We start from the raw sequence: 20983 nt of genomic DNA, 5'->3' as shown, positions 1-20983 counted from the left end.
CAAAGATGATTGTCATTCTTACTACCATTACAACCGTTGCCTAATAATGGATAATGCCCTATATATACTACTTACTCCCCCCCTCAAACACGGAGACGAGTTTACCACGGTTTCCACCCCTCCCTCTATACCGCAGCAACACGTATTTTTTTACCCCTTTCAGAACGCGCTCCTCGCGCCACAAAGCCGCCTCTAGACGCGTGACCAATGAGCAGCGAGCTAAAACATATCGCAAATGTCAAAAATAATATAACGGGGTTAATATATATCGCGCACATGCGATATGTTTGTCACGAGGCGCAAAAAATAATTAAAAAGGGAATGCAACGAGAGGACTTCCCAGGAGGTCACCCATCCTAGTACTACTCTCGCCCAAGCACGCTTAACTTCGGTGTTCTGATGGGATCCGGTGCTTTAGTGCTGGTATGATCGCATCCAACATGTTACCCCCCGCCTTCGTCCCTTATGCTTGCCACTCCCAGGTCCACTTCAAAGATGATTGTCATTCTTACTACCATTACAACCGTTGCCTAATAATGGATAATGCCCTATATATACTACTTACTCCCCCCCCCCTCAAACACGGAGACGAGTTTACCACGGATTCCACCCCTCCCTCTATACCGCAGCAACACGTATTTTTTTACCCCTTTCAGAACGCGCTCCTCGCACCAGAAAGCCGCATCTAGACGCGTGACCAATGAGCAGCGAGCTAAAACATATCGCAAATGTCAAAAATAATATAACGGGGTTAATATATATTGCGCACATGCGATATGTTTGTCACGAGGCGCAAAAAATAATTAAAAAGGGAATGCAACAAGAGGACTTCCCAGGAGGTCACCCATCCTAGTACTACTCTCGCCCAAGCACGCTTAACTTCGGAGTTCTGATCGGATCCGGTGCTTTTGTGCTGGTATGATCGCATCCGACATGTTACCCCCGCCTTCGTCCCTTATGCTTGCCACTCCCAAGTCCACTGCAAAGATTATTGTCATTCTTACTACCATTACAACCGTTGCCTAATAATGGATAATGCCCTATATATACTACTTACTCCCCCCCCCTCAAACACGGAGACGAGTTTACCACGGTTTCCACCCCTCCCTCTATACCGCAGCAACACGTATTTTTTTACCCCTTTCAGAACGCGCTCCTCGCACCAGAAAGCCGCATCTAGACGCGTGACCAATGAGCTGCGAGCTAAAACATATCGCAAATGTCAAAAATAATATAACGGGGTTAATATATATCGCGCACATGCGATATGTTTGTCACGAGGCGCAAAAAATAATTAAAAAGGGAATGCAACACGAGGACTTCCCAGGAGGTCACCCATCCTAGTACTACTCTCGCCCAAGCACGCTTAACTTCGGAGTTCTGATGGGATCCGGTGCTTTAATGCTGGTATGATCGCATCCAACATGTTACCCCCGCCTTCGTCCCTTATGCTTGCCACTCCCAGGTCCACTGTAAAGATGATTGTCATTCTTACTACCATTACAACCGTTGCCTAATAATGGATAATGCCCTATATATACTACTTACTCCCCCCGTCAAACACGGAGACGAGTTTACCACAGTTTCCACCCCTCCCTCTATACCGCAGCAACACGTATTTTTTCCCCTTTCAGAACGCGCTCCTCGCGCCACAAAGCCGCCTCTAGACGCGTGACCAATGAGCAGCGAGCTAAAACATATCGCAAATGTCAAAAATAATATAACGGGGTTAATATATATCGCGCACATGTGATATGTTTGTCATGAGGCGCAAAAAATAATTAAAAAGGGAATGCAACACGAGGACTTCCCAGGAGGTCACCCATCCTTGTACTACTCTCGCCCAAGCACGCTTAACTTCGGAGTTTTGATGGGATCCGGTGCTTTAGTGCTGGTATCATCGCATCCAACATGTTTCCCCCGCCTTCGTCCCTTATGCTTGCCACTCCCAGGTCCACAGCAAAGATGATTGTCATTCTTACTACCATTACAACCGTTGCCTAATAATGGATAATGCCCTATATATACTACTTACTCCCCCCCCTCAAACACGGAGACGAGTTTACCACGGTTTCCACCCCTCCCTCTATACCGCAGCAACACGTATTTTTTTACCCCTTTCAGAACGAGCTCCTCGCGCCACAAAGCCGCCTCTAGACGCGTGACCAATGAGCAACGAGCTAAAACATATCGCAAATGTCAAAAATAATATAACGGGGTTAATATATATCGCGCACATGTGATATGTTTGTCATGAGGCGCAAAAAATAATTAAAAAGGGAATGCAACACGAGGACTTCCCAGGAGGTCACCCATCCTTGTACTACTCTCGCCCAAGCACGCTTAACTTCGGAGTTCTGATGGGATCCGGTGCTTTAGTGCTGGTATGATCGCATCCGACATGTTACCCCCGCCTTCGTCTCTGATGCTTGCCACTCCCAGGTCCACTGCAAAGATGATTGTCATTCTTACTACCATTACAACCGTTGCCTAATAATGGATAATGCCCTATATATACTACTTACTCCCCCCCCCCCGCTCAAACACGGAGACGAGTTTACCACGGTTTCCACCCCTCCCTCTATACCGCAGCAACACGTATTTTTTTACCCCTTTCAGAACGCGCTCCTCGTGCCACAAAGCCGCCTCTAGACGCGTGACCAATGAGCAGCGAGCTAAAACATATCGCAAATGTCAAAAATAATATAACGGGGTTAATATATATCGCGCACATGCTATATGTTTGTCACGAGGCGCAAAAAATAATTAAAAAGGGAATGCAACACGAGGACTTCCCAGGAGGTCACCCATCCTAGTACTACTCTCGCCCAAGCACGCTTAACTTCGGAGTTCTGATGGGATCCGGTGCTTTAGTGTTGGTATGATCGCATCCGACATGTTACCCCCGCCTTCGTCCCTTATGCTTGCCACTCCCAGGTCCACTGCAAAGATGATTGCCTTTCTTACTACCATTACAACCGTTGCCTAATAATGGATAATGCCCTATATATACTACTTACTCCCCCCCCCTCAAACACGGAGACGAGTTTACCACGGTTTCCACCCCTCCCTCTATACCGCAGCAACACGTATTTTTTTACCCCTTTCAGAACGCGCTCCTCGCGCCACAAAGCCGCCTCTAGACGCGTGACCAATGAGCAGCGAGCTAAAACATATCGCAAATGTCAAAACTAATATAACGGGGTTAATATATATCGCGCACATGCGATATGTTTGTCACGAGGCGCAAAAAATAATTAAAAAAGGAATGCAAAATGAGGACTTCCCAGTAGGTCACCCATCCTAGTACTACTCTCGCCCAAGCACGCTTAACTTCGGAGTTCTGATAGGATCCGATGCTTTAGTGCTGGTATGATAGCATCCGACATGTTATCCCCGCCTTCGTCCCTTATGCTTGCCACTCCCAGGTCCACTGCAAAGATGATTGTCATTCTTACTACCATTACAACCGTTGCCTAATAATGGATAATGCCCTATATATACTACTTACTCCCCCCCTCAAACACGGAGACGAGTTTACCACGGTTTCCACCCCTCCCTCTATACCGCAGCAACACGTATTATTTTACCCCTTTCATAACGCGCTCCTCGCGCCACAAAGCCGCCTCTGGACGCGTGACCAATGGGCAGCGAGCTAAAACATATCGCAAATGTCAAAAATAATATAACGGGGTTAATATATATCGCGCACATGCAATATGTTTGTCACGAGGCGCGAAAAATAATTAAAAAGGGAATGGAACACGAGGACTTCCCAGGAGGTCACCCATCCTAGTACTACTCTCGCCCAAGTACGCTTAACTTCAGAGTTCTGATGGGATCCGGTGCTTTAGTGTTGGTATGATCGCATCCGACTTGTTACCCCCGCCTTCGTCCCTTATGCTTGCCACTCCCAGGTCCACTACAAAGATGATTGTCATTCTTACTACCATTACAACCGTTGCCTAATAATGGATAATGCGCTATATATACTACTTACTCCCCCCCCTCAAACACGGAGACGAGTTCACCACGGTTTCCACCCCTCCCTCTGTACCGCAGCAACACGTATTTTTTTACCCCTTTCATAACGCGCTCCTCGCGCCACAAAGCCGCCTCTAGACGCGTGACCAATGAGCAGCCAGCTAAAACATATCGCAAATGTCAAAAATAATATAACGGGGTTAATATATATCGCGCACATGTGATATGTTTGTCATGAGGCGCAAAAAATAATTAAAAAGGAAATGCAACACGAGGACTTCCCAGGAGGTCACCCACCCTAGTACTACTCTCGCCCAAGCACGCTTAACTTTGGAGTTGTGATGGGATCCGATGCTTTAGTCCTGCTATGATCGCATCCAACATGTTACCCCCGCCTTCGTCCCTTATGCTTGCCACTCCCGAGTCCACTTCAAAGATGATTCTCATTCTTACTACCATTACAACCGTTGCCTAATAATGGATAATGCCCTATATATACTACTTACTCCCCCCCCCCTCAAACACGGAGACGAGTTTACCACGGTTTCCACCCCTCCCTCTATACCGCAGCAACACGTATTTTTTTACCCCTTTCAGAACGCGCTCCTCGCGCCACAAAGCCGCCTCTAGACGCGTGACCAATGAGCAGCGAGCTAAAACATATCGCAAATGTAAAAAATAATATAACGGGGTTAATATATATCGCACACATGTGATATGTTTGTCATGAGGCGCAAAAAAAATTAAAAAGGAATGCAGCACGAGGACTTCCCAGGAGGTCACCCATATCCTAGTACTACTCTCGCCCAAGCACGCTTAACTTCGGAGTTCTAATGGGATCTGGTGCTTTAGTGCTGCTATGATCGCATCCAACATGTTACCCCCACCTTCGTCCCTTATGCTTGCCACTCCTAGGTCCACTGCAAAGATGATTGTCATTCTTACTACCATTACAATCGTTGCCTAATAATGGATAATGCCCTATATATACTACTTACTCCCCCCCCTCAAACACGGAGACGAGTTTACCACGGTTTCCACCCCTCCCTCTATACCGCAGCAACACGTATTTTTTACCCCTTTCAGAACGCGCTCCTCGCGCCACAAAGCCGCATCTAGACGCGTGACCAATGAGCAGCGAGCTAAAACATATCGCAAATGTCAAAAATAATATAACGGGGTTAATATATATCGCGCACATGTGATATATTTGTCATGAGGCGCAAAAAATAATTAAAAAGGGAATGCAACACAAGGACTTCCCAGGAGGTCACCCATCCTAGTACTACTCTCGCCCAAGCACGCTTAACTTTGAAGTTCTGATGGGATCCGGTGCATTAGTGCTGGTATGATCGCACCCAACATGTTACCCCCGCCTTCGTCCCTTGTGCTTGCCACTCCCAGGTCCACTGCAAAGATGATTGTCATTCTTACTACCATTACAACCGTTGCCTAATAATGGATAATGCCCTATATATACTACTTACTCCCTCCCCCCCTCAAACACGGAGACGAGTTTACCACGGTTTCCACCCCTCCCTCTATACCGCAGCAACACGTATTTTTTTACCCCTTTCAGAACGCGCTCCTCGCGCCACAAAGCCGCATCTAGACGCGTGACCAATGAGCAGCGAGCTAAAACATATCGCAAATGTCAAAAATAATATAACGGGGTTAATATATATCGTGCACATGCGATATGTTTGTCACGAGGCGCAAAAAATAATTAAAAAGGGAATGCAACACGAGGACTTCCCAAGAGGTCACCCACCCTAGTACTACTCTCGCCCAAGCACGCTTAACTTTGGAGTTGTGATGGGATCCGATGCTTTAGTCCTGCTATGATCGCATCCAACATGTTACCCCCGCCTTCGTCCCTTATGCTTGCCACTCCCGAGTCCACTTCAAAGATGATTCTCATTCTTACTACCATTACAACCGTTGCCTAATAATGGATAATGCCCTATATATACTACTTACTCCCCCCCCCTCAAACACGGAGACGAGTTTACCACGGTTTCCACCCCTCCCTCTATACCGCAGCAACACGTATTTTTTTACCCCTTTCAGAACGCGCTCCTCGCGCCACAAAGCCGCCTCTAGACGCGTGACCAATGAGCAGCGAGCTAAAACATATCGCAAATGTAAAAAATAATATAACGGGGTTAATATATATCGCACACATGTGATATGTTTGTCATGAGGCGCAAAAAAAATTAAAAAGGAATGCAGCACGAGGACTTCCCAGGAGGTCACCCATATCCTAGTACTACTCTCGCCCAAGCACGCTTAACTTCGGAGTTCTAATGGGATCTGGTGCTTTAGTGCTGCTATGATCGCATCCAACATGTTACCCCCACCTTCGTCCCTTATGCTTGCCACTCCTAGGTCCACTGCAAAGATGATTGTCATTCTTACTACCATTACAACCGTTGCCTAATAATGGATAATGCCCTATATATACTACTTACTCCCCCCCCTCAAACACGGAGACGAGTTTACCACGGTTTCCACCCCTCCCTCTATACCGCAGCAACACGTATTTTTTTACCCCTTTCAGAACGCGCTCCTCGCGCCACAAAGCCGCATCTAGACGCGTGACCAATGAGCAGCGAGCTAAAACATATCGCAAATGTCAAAAATAATATAACGGGGTTAATATATATCGCGCACATGCGATATGTTTGTCACGAGGCGCAAAAAATAATTAAAAAGGGAATGCAACACGAGGACTTCCCAAGAGGTCACCCATCTTAGTACTACTCTCGCCCAAGCACGCTTAACTTCGGAGTTCTGATGGGATCCGGTGCTTTAGTGCTGCTATGATCGCATCCCACATGTTACCCCCGCCTTCGTCCTTTATGCTCGCCACTCCCAGGTCCACTGCAAAGATGATTGTCATTCTTACTACCATTACAACCGTTGCCTAATAATGGATAATGCCCTATATATACTACTTACTCCCCCCCTCAAACACGGAGACGAGTTACCACGGTTTCCACCCCTCCCTCTATACCGCAGCAACACGTATTTTTTACCCCTTTCACAACGCGCTCCTCGCGCCACAAAGCCACCTCTGGACGCGTGACCAATGGGCAGCGAGCTAAAACATATCGCAAATGTCAAAAATAATATAAGGGGTTAATATATATCGCGCACATGCGATATGTTTGTCACGAGGCGCAAAAAATAATTAAAAAGGGAATGAAACATGAGGACTTCCCAGGAGGTCACCCATCCTAGTACTACTCTCGCCCAAGCACGCTTAACTTCAGAGTTCTGATGGGATCCGGTGCTTTAGTGCTGGTATGATCGCATCCGACATGTTACCCCCACCTTCGTCCCTTGTGCTTGCCACTCCCAGGTCCACTGCAAAGATGATTGTCATTCTTACTACCATTATAACCGTTGCCTAATAATGGATAATGCCCTATATATACTAGTTACTCCCCCCCCCTCAAACACGGAGACGAGTTTACCACGGTTTCCACCCCTCCCTCTACACCGCAGCAACACGTATTTTTTTACCCCTTTCAGAACGCGCTCCTCGCGCCACAAAGCCGCCTCTAGACGCGTGACCAATGAGCAGCGAGCTAAAACATATCGCAAATGTCAAAAATAATATAACGGGGTTAATATATATCGCGCACATGCGATATGTTTGTCACGAGGCGCAAAAAATAATTAAAAAGGGAATGCAACGAGAGGACTTCCCAGGAGGTCACCCATCCTAGTACTACTCTCGCCCAAGCACGCTTAACTTCGGTGTTCTGATGGGATCCGGTGCTTTAGTGCTGGTATGATCGCATCCAACATGTTACCCCCGCCTTCGTCCCTTATGCTTGCCACTCCCAGGTCCACTTCAAAGATGATTGTCATTCTTACTACCATTACAACCGTTGCCTAATAATGGATAATGCCCTATATATACTACTTACTCCCCCCCCCCCTCAAACACGGAGACGAGTTTACCACGGATTCCACCCCTCCCTCTATACCGCAGCAACACGTATTTTTTTACCCCTTTCAGAACGCGCTCCTCGCACCAGAAAGCCGCATCTAGACGCGTGACCAATGAGCAGCGAGCTAAAACATATCGCAAATGTCAAAAATAATATAACGGGGTTAATATATATTGCGCACATGCGATATGTTTGTCACGAGGCGCAAAAAATAATTAAAAAGGGAATGCAACAAGAGGACTTCCCAGGAGGTCACCCATCCTAGTACTACTCTCGCCCAAGCACGCTTAACTTCGGAGTTCTGATCGGATCCGGTGCTTTTGTGCTGGTATGATCGCATCCGACATGTTACCCCCGCCTTCGTCCCTTATGCTTGCCACTCCCAAGTCCACTGCAAAGATTATTGTCATTCTTACTACCATTACAACCGTTGCCTAATAATGGATAATGCCCTATATATACTACTTACTCCCCCCCCCCCTCAAACACGGAGACGAGTTTACCACGGTTTCCACCCCTCCCTCTATACCGCAGCAACACGTATTTTTTTACCCCTTTCAGAACGCGCTCCTCGCACCAGAAAGCCGCATCTAGACGCGTGACCAATGAGCTGCGAGCTAAAACATATCGCAAATGTCAAAAATAATATAACGGGGTTAATATATATCGCGCACATGCGATATGTTTGTCACGAGGCGCAAAAAATAATTAAAAAGGGAATGCAACACGAGGACTTCCCAGGAGGTCACCCATCCTAGTACTACTCTCGCCCAAGCACGCTTAACTTCGGAGTTCTGATGGGATCCGGTGCTTTAATGCTGGTATGATCGCATCCAACATGTTACCCCCGCCTTCGTCCCTTATGCTTGCCACTCCCAGGTCCACTGTAAAGATGATTGTCATTCTTACTACCATTACAACCGTTGCCTAATAATGGATAATGCCCTATATATACTACTTACTCCCCCCGTCAAACACGGAGACGAGTTTACCACAGTTTCCACCCCTCCCTCTATACCGCAGCAACACGTATTTTTTCCCCTTTCAGAACGCGCTCCTCGCGCCACAAAGCCGCCTCTAGACGCGTGACCAATGAGCAGCGAGCTAAAACATATCGCAAATGTCAAAAATAATATAACGGGGTTAATATATATCGCGCACATGTGATATGTTTGTCATGAGGCGCAAAAAATAATTAAAAAGGGAATGCAACACAAGGACTTCCCAGGAGGTCACCCATCCTTGTACTACTCTCGCCCAAGCACGCTTAACTTCGGAGTTTTGATGGGATCCGGTGCTTTAGTGCTGGTATCATCGCATCCAACATGTTTCCCCCGCCTTCGTCCCTTATGCTTGCCACTCCCAGGTCCACAGCAAAGATGATTGTCATTCTTACTACCATTACAACCGTTGCCTAATAATGGATAATGCCCTATATATACTACTTACTCCCCCCCCTCAAACACGGAGACGAGTTTACCACGGTTTCCACCCCTCCCTCTATACCGCAGCAACACGTATTTTTTTACCCCTTTCAGAACGAGCTCCTCGCGCCACAAAGCCGCCTCTAGACGCGTGACCAATGAGCAACGAGCTAAAACATATCGCAAATGTCAAAAATAATATAACGGGGTTAATATATATCGCGCACATGTGATATGTTTGTCATGAGGCGCAAAAAATAATTAAAAAGGGAATGCAACACGAGGACTTCCCAGGAGGTCACCCATCCTTGTACTACTCTCGCCCAAGCACGCTTAACTTCGGAGTTTTGATGGGATCCGGTGCTTTAGTGCTGGTATCATCGCATCCAACATGTTTCCCCCGCCTTCGTCCCTTATGCTTGCCACTCCCAGGTCCACAGCAAAGATGATTGTCATTCTTACTACCATTACAACCGTTGCCTAATAATGGATAATGCCCTATATATACTACTTACTCCCCCCCCTCAAACACGGAGACGAGTTTACCACGGTTTCCACCCCTCCCTCTATACCGCAGCAACACGTATTTTTTTACCCCTTTCAGAACGAGCTCCTCGCGCCACAAAGCCGCCTCTAGACGCGTGACCAATGAGCAACGAGCTAAAACATATCGCAAATGTCAAAAATAATATAACGGGGTTAATATATATCGCGCACATGTGATATGTTTGTCATGAGGCGCAAAAAATAATTATAAAGGGAATGCAACACGAGGACTTCCCAGGAGGTCACCCATCCTAGTACTACTCTCGCCCAAGCACGCTTAACTTCGGAGTTCTGATGGGATCCGGTGCTTTAGTGCTGGTATGATCGCATCCAACATGTTACCCCCGCCTTCGTCCCTTATGCTTGCCACTCCCAGGTCCACTGCAAAGATGATTGTCATTCTTACTACCATTACAACCGTTGCCTAATAATGGATAATGCCCTATATATACTACTTACTCCCCCCCCCCTCAAACACGGAGACGAGTTTACCACGGTTTCCACCCCTCCCTCTATACCGCAGCAACACGTATTTTTTACCCCTTTCAGAACGCGCTCCTCGCACCAGAAAGCCGCATCTAGACGCGTGACCAATGAGCAGCGAGCTAAAACATATCGCAAATGTCAAAAATAATATAACGGGGTTAATATATATCGCGCACATGCGATATGTTTGTCACGAGGCGCAAAAAATAATTAAAAAGGGAATGCAACAAGAGGACTTCCCAGGAGGTCACCCATCCTAGTACTACTCTCGCCCAAGCACGCTTAACTTCGGAGTTCTGATGGGATCCGGTGCTTTAGTGCTGGTATGATCGCATCCGACATGTTACCCCCGCCTTCGTCTCTTATGCTTGCCACTCCCAGGTCCACTGCAAAGATGATTGTCATTCTTACTACCATTACAACCGTTGCCTAATAATGGATAATGCCCTATATATACTACTTACTCCCCCCCCCCCCCGCTCAAACACGGAGACGAGTTTACCACGGTTTTCACCCCTCCCTCTATACCGCAGCAACACGTATTTTTTTACCCCTTTCAGAAGGCGCTCCTCGTGCCACAAAGCCGCCTCTAGACGCGTGACCAATGAGCAGCGAGCTAAAACATATCGCAAATGTCAAAAATAATATAACGGGGTTAATATATATCGCGCACATGCGATATGTTTGTCACGAGGCGCAAAAAATAATTAAAAAGGGAATGCAACAAGAGGACTTCCCAGGAGGTCACCCATCCTAGTACTACTCTCGCCCAAGCACGCTTAACTTCGGAGTTCTGATGGGATCCGGTGCTTTAGTGCTGGTATGATCGCATCCGACATGTTACCCCCGCCTTCGTCCCTTATGCTTGCCACTCCCAGGTCCACTGTAAAGATGATTGTCATTCTTACTACCATTACAACCGTTGCCTAATAATGGATAATGCCCTATATATACTACTTACTCCCCCCCGTCAAACACGGAGACGAGTTTACCACAGTTTCCAACCCTCCCTCTATACCGCAGCAACACGTATTTTTTCCCCTTTCAGAACGCGCTCCTCGCGCCACAAAGCCGCCTCTAGACGACCAATGAGCAGCGAGCTAAAACATATCGCAAATGTCAAAAATAATATAACGGGGTTAATATATATCGCGCACATGTGATATGTTTGTCATGAGGCGCAAAAAATAATTAAAAAGGGAATGCAACACGAGGACTTCCCAGGAGGTCACCCATCCTTGTACTACTCTCGCCCAAGCACGCTTAACTTCGGAGTTTTGATGGGATCCGGTGCTTTAGTGCTGGTATCATCGCATCCAACATGTTTCCCCCGCATTCGTCCCTTATGCTTGCCACTCCCAGGTCCACTGCAAAGATGATTATCATTCTTACTACCATTACAACCGTTGCCTAATAATGGATAATGCCCTATATATACTACTTACTCCCCCCCGTCAAACACGGAGACGAGTTTACCACAGTTTCCACCCCTCCTTCTATACCGCAGCAACACATATTTTTTCCCCTTTCAGAACGCGCTCCTCGCGCCACAAAGCCGCCTCTAGACGCGTGACCAATGAGCAGCGAGCTAAAACATATCGCAAATGTCAAAAATAATATAACGGGGTTAATATATATCGCGCACATGTGATATGTTCGTCATGAGGCGCAAAAAATAATTAAAAAGGGAATGCAACACGAGGACTTCCCAGGAGGTCTCCCATCCTAGTACTACTCTCGCCCAAGCACGCTTAACTTCGGAGTTCTGGTGGGATCCGGTGCTTTAGTGCTGGTATGATCGCATCCAACATGTTAACCCCGCCTTCGTCCCTTATGCTTGCCACTCCCAGGTCCAAAGCAAAGATGATTGTCATTCTTACTACCATTACAACCGTTGCCTAATAATGGATAATGCCCTATATATACTACTTACTCCCCCCCTCAAACACGGAGACGAGTTTACCACGGTTTCCACCCCTCCCTCTATACCGCAGCAACACATATTTTTTTACCCCTTTCAGAACGAGCTCCTCGCGCCACAAAGCCGCCTCTAGACGTGTGACCAATGAGCAACGAGCTAAAACATATCGCAAATGTCAAAAATAATATAACGGGGTTAATATATATCGCGCACATGTGATATGTTTGTCATGAGGCGCAAAAAATAATTATAAAGGGAATGCAACACGAGGACTTCCCAGGAGGTCACCCATCCTAGTACTACTCTCGCCCAAGCACGCTTAACTTCGGAGTTCTGATGGGATCCGGTGCTTTAGTGCTGGTATGATCGCATCCAACATGTTACCCCCGCCTTCGTCCCTTATGCTTGCCACTCCCAGGTCCACTGCAAAGATGATTGTCATTCTTACTACCATTACAACCGTTGCCTAATAATGGATAATGCCCTATATATACTACTTACTCCCCCCCCCTCAAACACGGAGACGAGTTTACCACGGTTTCCACCCCTCCCTCTATACCGCAGCAACACGTATTTTTTACCCCTTTCAGAACGCGCTCCTCGCACCAGAAAGCCGCATCTAGACGCGTGACCAATGAGCAGCGAGCTAAAACATATCGCAAATGTCAAAAATAATATAACGGGGTTAATATATATCGCGCACATGCGATATGTTTGTCACGAGGCGCAAAAAATAATTAAAAAGGGAATGCAACAAGAGGACTTCCCAGGAGGTCAGCCATCCTAGTACTACTCTCGCCCAAGCACGCTTAACTTCGGAGTTTTGATGGGATCCGGTGCTTTAGTGCTGGTATGATCGCATCAGACATGTTACCCCCGCCTTCGTCCCTTATGCTTGCCACTCCCAAGTCCACTGCAAAGATTATTGTCATTCTTACTACCATTACAACCGTTGCCTAATAATGGATAATGCCCTATATATACTACTTACTCCCCCCCCCCTCAAACACGGAGACGAGTTTACCACGGTTTCCACCCCTCCCTCTATACCGCAGCAACACGTATTTTTTTACCCCTTTCAGAACGCGCTCCTCGCACCCGAAAGCCGCATCTAGACGCGTGACCAATGAGCAGCGAGCTAAAACATATCGCAAATGTCAAAAATAATATAACGGGGTTAATATATATCGCGCACATGCGATATGTTTGTCACGAGGCGCAAAAAATAATTAAAAAGGGAATGCAACACGAGGACTTCCCAGGAGGTCACCCATCCTAGTACTACTCTCGCCCAAGCACGCTTAACTTCGGAGTTCTGATGGGATCCGGTGCTTTAATGCTGGTATGATCGCATCCAACATGTTACCCCCGCCTTCGTCCCTTATGCTTGCCACTCCCAGGTCCACTGTAAAGATGATTGTCATTCTTACTACCATTACAACCGTTGCCTAATAATGGATAATGCCCTATATATACTACTTACTCCCCCCGTCAAACACGGAGACGAGTTTACCACAGTTTCCACCCCTCCCTCTATACCGCAGCAACACGTATTTTTTCCCCTTTCAGAACGCGCTCCTCGCGCCACAAAGCCGCCTCTAGACGACCAATGAGCAGCGAGCTAAAACATATCGCAAATGTCAAAAATAATATAACGGGGTTAATATATATCGCGCACATGTGATATGTTTGTCATGAGGCGCAAAAAATAATTAAAAAGGGAATGCAACACGAGGACTTCCCAGGAGGTCACCCATCCTTGTACTACTCTCGCCCAAGCACGCTTAACTTCGGAGTTTTGATGGGATCCGGTGCTTTAGTGCTGGTATCATCGCATCCAACATGTTTCCCCCGCATTCGTCCCTTATGCTTGCCACTCCCAGGTCCACTGCAAAGATGATTATCATTCTTACTACCATTACAACCGTTGCCTAATAATGGATAATGCCCTATATATACTACTTACTCCCCCCCGTCAAACACGGAGACGAGTTTACCACAGTTTCCACCCCTCCCTCTATACCGCAGCAACACATATTTTTTCCCCTTTCAGAACGCGCTCCTCGCGCCACAAAGCCGCCTCTAGACGCGTGACCAATGAGCAGCGAGCTAAAACATATCGCAAATGTCAAAAATAATATAACGGGGTTAATATATATCGCGCACATGTGATATGTTCGTCATGAGGCGCAAAAAATAATTAAAAAGGGAATGCAACACGAGGACTTCCCAGGAGGTCTCCCATCCTAGTACTACTCTCGCCCAAGCACGCTTAACTTCGGAGTTCTGGTGGGATCCGGTGCTTTAGTGCTGGTATGATCGCATCCAACATGTTAACCCCGCCTTCGTCCCTTATGCTTGCCACTCCCAGGTCCAAAGCAAAGATGATTGTCATTCTTACTACCATTACAACCGTTGCCTAATAATGGATAATGCCCTATATATACTACTTACTCCCCCCCTCAAACACGGAGACGAGTTTACCACGGTTTCCACCCCTCCCTCTATACCGCAGCAACACATATTTTTTTACCCCTTTCAGAACGAGCTCCTCGCGCCACAAAGCCGCCTCTAGACGTGTGACCAATGAGCAACGAGCTAAAACATATCGCAAATGTCAAAAATAATATAACGGGGTTAATATATATCGCGCACATGTGATATGTTTGTCATGAGGCGCAAAAAATAATTATAAAGGGAATGCAACACGAGGACTTCCCAGGAGGTCACCCATCCTAGTACTACTCTCGCCCAAGCACGCTTAACTTCGGAGTTCTGATGGGATCCGGTGCTTTAGTGCTGGTATGATCGCATCCAACATGTTACCCCCGCCTTCGTCCCTTATGCTTGCCACTCCCAGGTCCACTGCAAAGATGATTGTCATTCTTACTACCATTACAACCGTTGCCTAATAATGGATAATGCCCTATATATACTACTTACTCCCCCCCCCCTCAAACACGGAGACGAGTTTACCACGGTTTCCACCCCTCCCTCTATACCGCAGCAACACGTATTTTTTACCCCTTTCAGAACGCGCTCCTCGCACCAGAAAGCCGCATCTAGACGCGTGACCAATGAGCAGCGAGCTAAAACATATCGCAAATGTCAAAAATAATATAACGGGGTTAATATATATCGCGCACATGCGATATGTTTGTCACGAGGCGCAAAAAATAATTAAAAAGGGAATGCAACAAGAGGACTTCCCAGGAGGTCAGCCATCCTAGTACTACTCTCGCCCAAGCACGCTTAACTTCGGAGTTTTGATGGGATCCGGTGCTTTAGTGCTGGTATGATCGCATCCGACATGTTACCCCCGCCTTCGTCCCTTATGCTTGCCACTCCCAAGTCCACTGCAAAGATTATTGTCATTCTTACTACCATTACAACCGTTGCCTAATAATGGATAATGCCCTATATATACTACTTACTCCCCCCCCCTCAAACACGGAGACGAGTTTACCACGGTTTCCACCCCTCCCTCTATACCGCAGCAACACGTATTTTTTTACCCCTTTCAGAACGCGCTCCTCGCACCAGAAAGCCGCATCTAGACGCGTGACCAATGAGCAGCGAGCTAAAACATATCGCAAATGTCAAAAATAATATAACGGGGTTAATATATATCGCGCACATGCGATATGTTTGTCACGAGGCGCAAAAAATAATTAAAAAGGGAATGCAACACGAGGACTTCCCAGGAGGTCACCCATCCTAGTACTACTCTCGCCCAAGCACGCTTAACTTCGGAGTTCTGATGGGATCCGGTGCTTTAATGCTGGTATGATCGCATCCAACATGTTACCCCCGCCTTCGTCCCTTATGCTTGCCACTCCCAGGTCCACTGTAAAGATGATTGTCATTCTTACTACCATTACAACCGTTGCCTAATAATGGATAATGCCCTATATATACTACTTACTCCCCCCGTCAAACACGGAGACGAGTTTACCACAGTTTCCACCCCTCCCTCTATACCGCAGCAACACGTATTTTTTCCCCTTTCAGAACGCGCTCCTCGCGCCACAAAGCCGCCTCTAGACGCGTGACCAATGAGCAGCGAGCTAAAACATATCGCAAATGTCAAAAATAATATAACGGGGTTAATATATATCGCGCACATGTGATATGTTTGTCATGAGGCGCAAAAAATAATTAAAAAGGGAATGCAACACGAGGACTTCCCAGGAGGTCACCCATCCTTGTACTACTCTCGCCCAAGCACGCTTAACTTCAGAGTTTTGATGGGATCCGGTGCTTTAGTGCTGGTATCATCGCATCCAACATGTTTCCCCCGCCTTCGTCCCTTATGCTTGCCACTCCCAGGTCCACAGCAAAGATGATTGTCATTCTTACTACCATTACAACCGTTGCCTAATAATGGATAATGCCCTATATATACTACTTACTCCCCCCCCCCTCAAACACGGAGACGAGTTTACCACGGTTTCCACCCCTCCCTCTATACCGCAGCAACACGTATTTTTTTACCCCTTTCAGAACGAGCTCCTCGCGCCACAAAGCCGCCTCTAGACGCGTGACCAATGAGCAACGAGCTAAAACATATCGCAAATGTCAAAAATAATATAACGGGGTTAATATATATCGCGCACATGTGATATGTTTGTCATGAGGCGCAAAAAATAATTATAAAGGGAATGCAACACGAGGACTTCCCAGGAGGTCACCCATCCTAGTACTACTCTCGCCCAAGCACGCTTAACTTCGGAGTTCTGATGGGATCCGGTGCTTTAGTGCTGGTATGATCGCATCCAACATGTTACCCCCGCCTTCGTCCCTTATGCTTGCCACTCCCAGGTCCACTGCAAAGATGATTGTCATTCTTACTACCATTACAACCGTTGCCTAATAATGGATAATGCCCTATATATACTACTTACTCCCCCCCCCTCAAACACGGAGACGAGTTTACCACGGTTTCCACCCCTCCCTCTATACCGCAGCAACACGTATTTTTTACCCCTTTCAGAACGCGCTCCTCGCACCAGAAAGCCGCATCTAGACGCGTGACCAATGAGCAGCGAGCTAAAACATATCGCAAATGTCAAAAATAATATAACGGGGTTAATATATATCGCGCACATGCGATATGTTTGTCACGAGGCGCAAAAAATAATTAAAAAGGGAATGCAACAAGAGGACTTCCCAGGAGGTCACCCATCCTAGTACTACTCTCGCCCAAGCACGCTTAACTTCGGAGTTCTGATGGGATCCGGTGCTTTAGTGCTGGTATGATCGCATCCGACATGTTACCCCCGCCTTCGTCTCTTATGCTTGCCACTCCCAGGTCCACTGCAAAGATGATTGTCATTCTTACTACCATTACAACCGTTGCCTAATAATGGATAATGCCCTATATATACTACTTACTCCCCCCCCCCCCCGCTCAAGCACGGAGACGAGTTTACTACGGTTTCCACCCCTCCCTCTATACCGCAGCAACACGTATTTTTTTACCCCTTTCAGAACGCGCTCCTCGTGCCACAAAGCCGCCTCTAGACGCGTGACCAATGAGCAGCGAGCTAAAACATATCGCAAATGTCAAAAATAATATAACGGGGTTAATATATATCGCGCACATGCGATATGTTTGTCACGAGGCGCAAAAAATAATTAAAAAGGGAATGCAACAAGAGGACTTCCCAGGAGGTCACCCATCCTAGTACTACTGATGGGATCCGGTGCTTTAGTGCTGGTATGATCGCATCCGACATGTTACCCCCGCCTTCGTCTCTTATGCTTGCCACTCCCAGGTCCACTGCAAAGATGATTGTCATTCTTACTACCATTACAACCGTTGCCTAATAATGGATAATGCCCTATATATACTACTTACTCCCCCCCTCAAACACGGAGGCGAGTTTACCACGGTTTCCACCCCTCCCTCTATACCGCAGCAACACGTATTTTTTTACCCCTTTCAGAACGCGCTCCTCGCGCCACAAAGCCGCCTCTAGACGCGTGACCAATGAGCAGCGAGCTAAAACATATCGCAAATGTCAAAAATAATATAACGGGGTTAATATATATCGCGCACATGCGATATGTTTGTCACGAGGCGCAAAAAATAATTAAAAAGGGAATGCAACACGAGGATTTTCCAGGAGGTCACCCATCCTAGTACTACTCTCGCCCAAGCACGCTTAACTTCGGAGTTCTGATGGGATCCGGTGCTTTAGTGCTGGTATGATCGCATCCGACATGTTACCCCCGCCTTCGTCCCTTATGCTTGCCACTCCCAGGTCCACTGCAAAGATGATTGCCATTCTTACTACCATTACAACCGTTCCCTAATAATGGATAATGCCCTATATATACTACTTACTCCCCCCCTCAAACACGGAGACGAGTTTACCACGGTTTCCACCCCACCCTCTATACCGCAGCAACACGTATTTTTTTTACCCCTTTCAGAACGCGCTCCTCGTGCCACAAAGCTGCCTCTAGACGCGTGCCAATGAGCAGCGAGCTAAAACATATCGCAAATGTCAAAAATAATATAACGGGGTTAATATATATCGCGCACATGCGATATGTTTGTCACGAGGCGCAAAAAATAATTAAAAAGGGAATGCAACACGAGGATTTTCCAGGAGGTCACCCATCCTTGTACTACTCTCGCCCAAGCACGCTTAACTTCGGAGTTCTGATGGGATCCGGTGCTTTAGTGCTGGTATGATCGCATCCGACATGTTACCCCCGCCTTCGTCCCTTATGCTTGCCACTCCCAGGTCCACTGCAAAGATGATTGTCATTCTTACTACCATTACAACCATTGCCTAATAATGGATAATGCCCTATATATACTACTTACTCCCCCCCCCCTCAAACACGGAGACGAGTTTACCACGGTTTCCATCCCTCCCTCTATACCGCAGCAACACGTATTTTTTTACCCCTTTCAGAAGGCGCTCCTCGCGCCACAAAGCCGCCTCTAGACGCGTGACCAATGAGCAGCGAGCTAAAACATATCGCAAATGTCAAAAATAATATAACGGGGTTAATATATATCGCGCACATGCGATATGTTTGTCACGAGGCGCAAAAAATAATTAAAAAGGGAATGCAACACGAGGATTTGCCAGGAGGTCACCCATCCTAGTACTACTCTCGCCCAAGCACGCTTAACTTCGGAGTTCTGATGGGATCCGGTGCTTTAGTGCTGGTATGATCGCATCCGACATGTTACCCCGCCTTCGTCTCTTATGCTTGCCACTCCCAGGTCCACTGCAAAGATGATTGTCATTCTTACTACCATTACAACCGTTGCCTAATAATGGATAATGCCCAATATATACTACTTACTCCCCCCCCCCCCCCCGCTCAAACACGGAGACGAGTTTACCACGGTTTCCACCCCTCCCTCTATACCGCAGCAACACGTATTTTTTTACCCCTTTCAGAACGCGCTCCTCGTGCCACAAAGCCGCCTCTAGACGCGTGACCAATGAGCAGCGAGCTAAAACATATCGCAAATGTCAAAAATAATATAACGGGGTTAATATATATCGCGCACATGCTATATGTTTGTCACGAGGCGCAAAAAATAATTAAAAAGGGAATGCAACACGAGGACTTCCCAGGAGGTCACCCATCCTAGTACTACCCTCGCCCAAGCAAGCTTAACTTCGGAGTTCTGATGGGATCCGGTGCTTTAGTGTTGGTATGATCGCATCCGACATGTTACCCCCGCCTTCGTCCCTTATGCTTGCCACTCCCAGGTCGACTGCAAAGATGATTGTCATTCTTACTACCATTACAACCGTTGCCTAATAATGGATAATGCCCTATATATACTACTTACTCCCCACCCCCTCAAACACGGAGACGAGTTTACCACGGTTTCCATCCCTCCCTCTATACCGCAGCAACACGTATTTTTTTACCCCTTTCAGAAGGCGCTCCTCGCGCCACAAAGCCGCCTCTAGACGCGTGACCAATGAGCAGCGAGCTAAAACATATCGCAAATGTCAAAAATAATATAACGGGGTTAATATATATCGCGCACATGCGATATGTTTGTCACGAGGCGCAAAAAATAATTAAAAAGGGAATGCAACACGAGGATTTTCCAGGAGGTCACCCATCCTAGTACTACTCTCGCCCAAGCACGCTTAACTTCGGAGTTCTGATGGGATCCGGTGCTTTAGTGCTTGTATGATCGCATCCGACATGTTACCCCCGCCTTCGTCTCTTATGCTTGCCACTCCCAGGTCCACTGCAAAGATGATTGTCATTCTTACTACCATTACAACCGTTGCCTAATAATGGATAATGCCCTATATATACTACTTACTCCCCCCCCCCTCAAACACGGAGACGACTTTACCACGGTTTCCACCCCTCCCTCTATACCGCAGCAACACGTATTTTTTTACCCCTTTCAGAACGCGCTCCTCGTGCCACAAAGCCGCCTCTAGACGCGTGACCAATGAGCAGCGAGCTAAAACATATCGCAAATGTCAAAAATAATATAACGGGGTTAATATATATCGCGCACATGCGATATGTTTGTCACGAGGCGCAAAAAATAATTAAAAAGGGAATGCCAAAGATGATTGTCATTCTTACTACCATTACAACCGTTGCCTAATAATGGATAATGCCCTATATATACTACTTACTCCCCCCCCCCC

At 47.0% G+C, this 20983-nt stretch overlaps 41 non-coding genes across 41 annotated transcripts; all 41 read right to left on the bottom strand.

The window, feature by feature from the left end:
* Window positions 1-318: 318 nt before the first annotated feature.
* LOC141024271 (5S ribosomal RNA) lies at window positions 319-437 on the bottom strand. The gene has a single exon (XR_012185868.1). It is a non-coding gene; the product is annotated as a 5S ribosomal RNA (ribosomal RNA).
* Window positions 438-811: 374 nt separating this feature from the next.
* On the bottom strand, window positions 812-930 carry LOC141024186 (5S ribosomal RNA). The gene has a single exon (XR_012185783.1). It is a non-coding gene; the product is annotated as a 5S ribosomal RNA (ribosomal RNA).
* Window positions 931-1302: 372 nt separating this feature from the next.
* Window positions 1303-1421, bottom strand: LOC141024345 (5S ribosomal RNA). Its single transcript, XR_012185942.1, has one exon. It is a non-coding gene; the product is annotated as a 5S ribosomal RNA (ribosomal RNA).
* Window positions 1422-1789: 368 nt separating this feature from the next.
* Window positions 1790-1908, bottom strand: LOC141024128 (5S ribosomal RNA). The gene has a single exon (XR_012185725.1). It is a non-coding gene; the product is annotated as a 5S ribosomal RNA (ribosomal RNA).
* A 371-nt stretch (window positions 1909-2279) lies between these two features.
* Window positions 2280-2398, bottom strand: LOC141025068 (5S ribosomal RNA). Its single transcript, XR_012186565.1, has one exon. It is a non-coding gene; the product is annotated as a 5S ribosomal RNA (ribosomal RNA).
* A 376-nt stretch (window positions 2399-2774) lies between these two features.
* Window positions 2775-2893, bottom strand: LOC141025201 (5S ribosomal RNA). Its single transcript, XR_012186699.1, has one exon. It is a non-coding gene; the product is annotated as a 5S ribosomal RNA (ribosomal RNA).
* Window positions 2894-3265: 372 nt separating this feature from the next.
* LOC141024502 (5S ribosomal RNA) lies at window positions 3266-3384 on the bottom strand. Its single transcript, XR_012186100.1, has one exon. It is a non-coding gene; the product is annotated as a 5S ribosomal RNA (ribosomal RNA).
* A 370-nt stretch (window positions 3385-3754) lies between these two features.
* Window positions 3755-3873, bottom strand: LOC141024438 (5S ribosomal RNA). Its single transcript, XR_012186035.1, has one exon. It is a non-coding gene; the product is annotated as a 5S ribosomal RNA (ribosomal RNA).
* Window positions 3874-4244: 371 nt separating this feature from the next.
* Window positions 4245-4363, bottom strand: LOC141024548 (5S ribosomal RNA). Its single transcript, XR_012186146.1, has one exon. It is a non-coding gene; the product is annotated as a 5S ribosomal RNA (ribosomal RNA).
* Window positions 4364-4734: 371 nt separating this feature from the next.
* Window positions 4735-4855, bottom strand: LOC141024497 (5S ribosomal RNA). The gene has a single exon (XR_012186095.1). It is a non-coding gene; the product is annotated as a 5S ribosomal RNA (ribosomal RNA).
* Window positions 4856-5225: 370 nt separating this feature from the next.
* Window positions 5226-5344, bottom strand: LOC141024109 (5S ribosomal RNA). Its single transcript, XR_012185707.1, has one exon. It is a non-coding gene; the product is annotated as a 5S ribosomal RNA (ribosomal RNA).
* Window positions 5345-5718: 374 nt separating this feature from the next.
* On the bottom strand, window positions 5719-5837 carry LOC141024541 (5S ribosomal RNA). The gene has a single exon (XR_012186139.1). It is a non-coding gene; the product is annotated as a 5S ribosomal RNA (ribosomal RNA).
* Window positions 5838-6207: 370 nt separating this feature from the next.
* Window positions 6208-6328, bottom strand: LOC141024496 (5S ribosomal RNA). Its single transcript, XR_012186094.1, has one exon. It is a non-coding gene; the product is annotated as a 5S ribosomal RNA (ribosomal RNA).
* A 371-nt stretch (window positions 6329-6699) lies between these two features.
* LOC141023696 (5S ribosomal RNA) lies at window positions 6700-6818 on the bottom strand. Its single transcript, XR_012185295.1, has one exon. It is a non-coding gene; the product is annotated as a 5S ribosomal RNA (ribosomal RNA).
* Window positions 6819-7185: 367 nt separating this feature from the next.
* Window positions 7186-7304, bottom strand: LOC141024253 (5S ribosomal RNA). Its single transcript, XR_012185851.1, has one exon. It is a non-coding gene; the product is annotated as a 5S ribosomal RNA (ribosomal RNA).
* A 372-nt stretch (window positions 7305-7676) lies between these two features.
* Window positions 7677-7795, bottom strand: LOC141024270 (5S ribosomal RNA). Its single transcript, XR_012185867.1, has one exon. It is a non-coding gene; the product is annotated as a 5S ribosomal RNA (ribosomal RNA).
* Window positions 7796-8169: 374 nt separating this feature from the next.
* On the bottom strand, window positions 8170-8288 carry LOC141024185 (5S ribosomal RNA). The gene has a single exon (XR_012185782.1). It is a non-coding gene; the product is annotated as a 5S ribosomal RNA (ribosomal RNA).
* A 374-nt stretch (window positions 8289-8662) lies between these two features.
* Window positions 8663-8781, bottom strand: LOC141024334 (5S ribosomal RNA). The gene has a single exon (XR_012185931.1). It is a non-coding gene; the product is annotated as a 5S ribosomal RNA (ribosomal RNA).
* Window positions 8782-9149: 368 nt separating this feature from the next.
* LOC141024231 (5S ribosomal RNA) lies at window positions 9150-9268 on the bottom strand. The gene has a single exon (XR_012185829.1). It is a non-coding gene; the product is annotated as a 5S ribosomal RNA (ribosomal RNA).
* Window positions 9269-9639: 371 nt separating this feature from the next.
* On the bottom strand, window positions 9640-9758 carry LOC141024127 (5S ribosomal RNA). The gene has a single exon (XR_012185724.1). It is a non-coding gene; the product is annotated as a 5S ribosomal RNA (ribosomal RNA).
* Window positions 9759-10129: 371 nt separating this feature from the next.
* Window positions 10130-10248, bottom strand: LOC141025214 (5S ribosomal RNA). Its single transcript, XR_012186712.1, has one exon. It is a non-coding gene; the product is annotated as a 5S ribosomal RNA (ribosomal RNA).
* A 372-nt stretch (window positions 10249-10620) lies between these two features.
* On the bottom strand, window positions 10621-10739 carry LOC141023566 (5S ribosomal RNA). The gene has a single exon (XR_012185166.1). It is a non-coding gene; the product is annotated as a 5S ribosomal RNA (ribosomal RNA).
* Window positions 10740-11117: 378 nt separating this feature from the next.
* On the bottom strand, window positions 11118-11236 carry LOC141023565 (5S ribosomal RNA). The gene has a single exon (XR_012185165.1). It is a non-coding gene; the product is annotated as a 5S ribosomal RNA (ribosomal RNA).
* A 365-nt stretch (window positions 11237-11601) lies between these two features.
* On the bottom strand, window positions 11602-11720 carry LOC141024126 (5S ribosomal RNA). Its single transcript, XR_012185723.1, has one exon. It is a non-coding gene; the product is annotated as a 5S ribosomal RNA (ribosomal RNA).
* Window positions 11721-12089: 369 nt separating this feature from the next.
* Window positions 12090-12208, bottom strand: LOC141025198 (5S ribosomal RNA). The gene has a single exon (XR_012186696.1). It is a non-coding gene; the product is annotated as a 5S ribosomal RNA (ribosomal RNA).
* Window positions 12209-12578: 370 nt separating this feature from the next.
* On the bottom strand, window positions 12579-12697 carry LOC141025203 (5S ribosomal RNA). Its single transcript, XR_012186701.1, has one exon. It is a non-coding gene; the product is annotated as a 5S ribosomal RNA (ribosomal RNA).
* A 371-nt stretch (window positions 12698-13068) lies between these two features.
* Window positions 13069-13187, bottom strand: LOC141024434 (5S ribosomal RNA). Its single transcript, XR_012186031.1, has one exon. It is a non-coding gene; the product is annotated as a 5S ribosomal RNA (ribosomal RNA).
* A 373-nt stretch (window positions 13188-13560) lies between these two features.
* LOC141024323 (5S ribosomal RNA) lies at window positions 13561-13679 on the bottom strand. The gene has a single exon (XR_012185920.1). It is a non-coding gene; the product is annotated as a 5S ribosomal RNA (ribosomal RNA).
* Window positions 13680-14043: 364 nt separating this feature from the next.
* On the bottom strand, window positions 14044-14162 carry LOC141024125 (5S ribosomal RNA). Its single transcript, XR_012185722.1, has one exon. It is a non-coding gene; the product is annotated as a 5S ribosomal RNA (ribosomal RNA).
* Window positions 14163-14531: 369 nt separating this feature from the next.
* On the bottom strand, window positions 14532-14650 carry LOC141025196 (5S ribosomal RNA). The gene has a single exon (XR_012186694.1). It is a non-coding gene; the product is annotated as a 5S ribosomal RNA (ribosomal RNA).
* A 370-nt stretch (window positions 14651-15020) lies between these two features.
* Window positions 15021-15139, bottom strand: LOC141025191 (5S ribosomal RNA). Its single transcript, XR_012186689.1, has one exon. It is a non-coding gene; the product is annotated as a 5S ribosomal RNA (ribosomal RNA).
* Window positions 15140-15511: 372 nt separating this feature from the next.
* On the bottom strand, window positions 15512-15630 carry LOC141024315 (5S ribosomal RNA). Its single transcript, XR_012185912.1, has one exon. It is a non-coding gene; the product is annotated as a 5S ribosomal RNA (ribosomal RNA).
* A 372-nt stretch (window positions 15631-16002) lies between these two features.
* Window positions 16003-16121, bottom strand: LOC141024313 (5S ribosomal RNA). The gene has a single exon (XR_012185910.1). It is a non-coding gene; the product is annotated as a 5S ribosomal RNA (ribosomal RNA).
* A 368-nt stretch (window positions 16122-16489) lies between these two features.
* On the bottom strand, window positions 16490-16608 carry LOC141024280 (5S ribosomal RNA). The gene has a single exon (XR_012185877.1). It is a non-coding gene; the product is annotated as a 5S ribosomal RNA (ribosomal RNA).
* Window positions 16609-16981: 373 nt separating this feature from the next.
* Window positions 16982-17100, bottom strand: LOC141025180 (5S ribosomal RNA). The gene has a single exon (XR_012186678.1). It is a non-coding gene; the product is annotated as a 5S ribosomal RNA (ribosomal RNA).
* Window positions 17101-17471: 371 nt separating this feature from the next.
* On the bottom strand, window positions 17472-17590 carry LOC141023564 (5S ribosomal RNA). The gene has a single exon (XR_012185164.1). It is a non-coding gene; the product is annotated as a 5S ribosomal RNA (ribosomal RNA).
* An 836-nt stretch (window positions 17591-18426) lies between these two features.
* LOC141025151 (5S ribosomal RNA) lies at window positions 18427-18545 on the bottom strand. Its single transcript, XR_012186648.1, has one exon. It is a non-coding gene; the product is annotated as a 5S ribosomal RNA (ribosomal RNA).
* Window positions 18546-18915: 370 nt separating this feature from the next.
* On the bottom strand, window positions 18916-19034 carry LOC141023843 (5S ribosomal RNA). The gene has a single exon (XR_012185440.1). It is a non-coding gene; the product is annotated as a 5S ribosomal RNA (ribosomal RNA).
* Window positions 19035-19407: 373 nt separating this feature from the next.
* LOC141023662 (5S ribosomal RNA) lies at window positions 19408-19526 on the bottom strand. Its single transcript, XR_012185262.1, has one exon. It is a non-coding gene; the product is annotated as a 5S ribosomal RNA (ribosomal RNA).
* A 379-nt stretch (window positions 19527-19905) lies between these two features.
* Window positions 19906-20024, bottom strand: LOC141023849 (5S ribosomal RNA). The gene has a single exon (XR_012185447.1). It is a non-coding gene; the product is annotated as a 5S ribosomal RNA (ribosomal RNA).
* A 373-nt stretch (window positions 20025-20397) lies between these two features.
* On the bottom strand, window positions 20398-20516 carry LOC141024008 (5S ribosomal RNA). Its single transcript, XR_012185606.1, has one exon. It is a non-coding gene; the product is annotated as a 5S ribosomal RNA (ribosomal RNA).
* Between the last annotated feature and the right edge of the window lie 467 nt (window positions 20517-20983).

This window comes from Aegilops tauschii, chromosome 5, assembly GCF_002575655.3.
Source record: "Aegilops tauschii subsp. strangulata cultivar AL8/78 chromosome 5, Aet v6.0, whole genome shotgun sequence".
NCBI classification, from domain to species: Eukaryota; Viridiplantae; Streptophyta; class Magnoliopsida; order Poales; family Poaceae; genus Aegilops; species Aegilops tauschii.
Note: the sequence above shows the minus strand (reverse complement) of the source record. Positions and strands in the feature narration are given on the sequence as shown.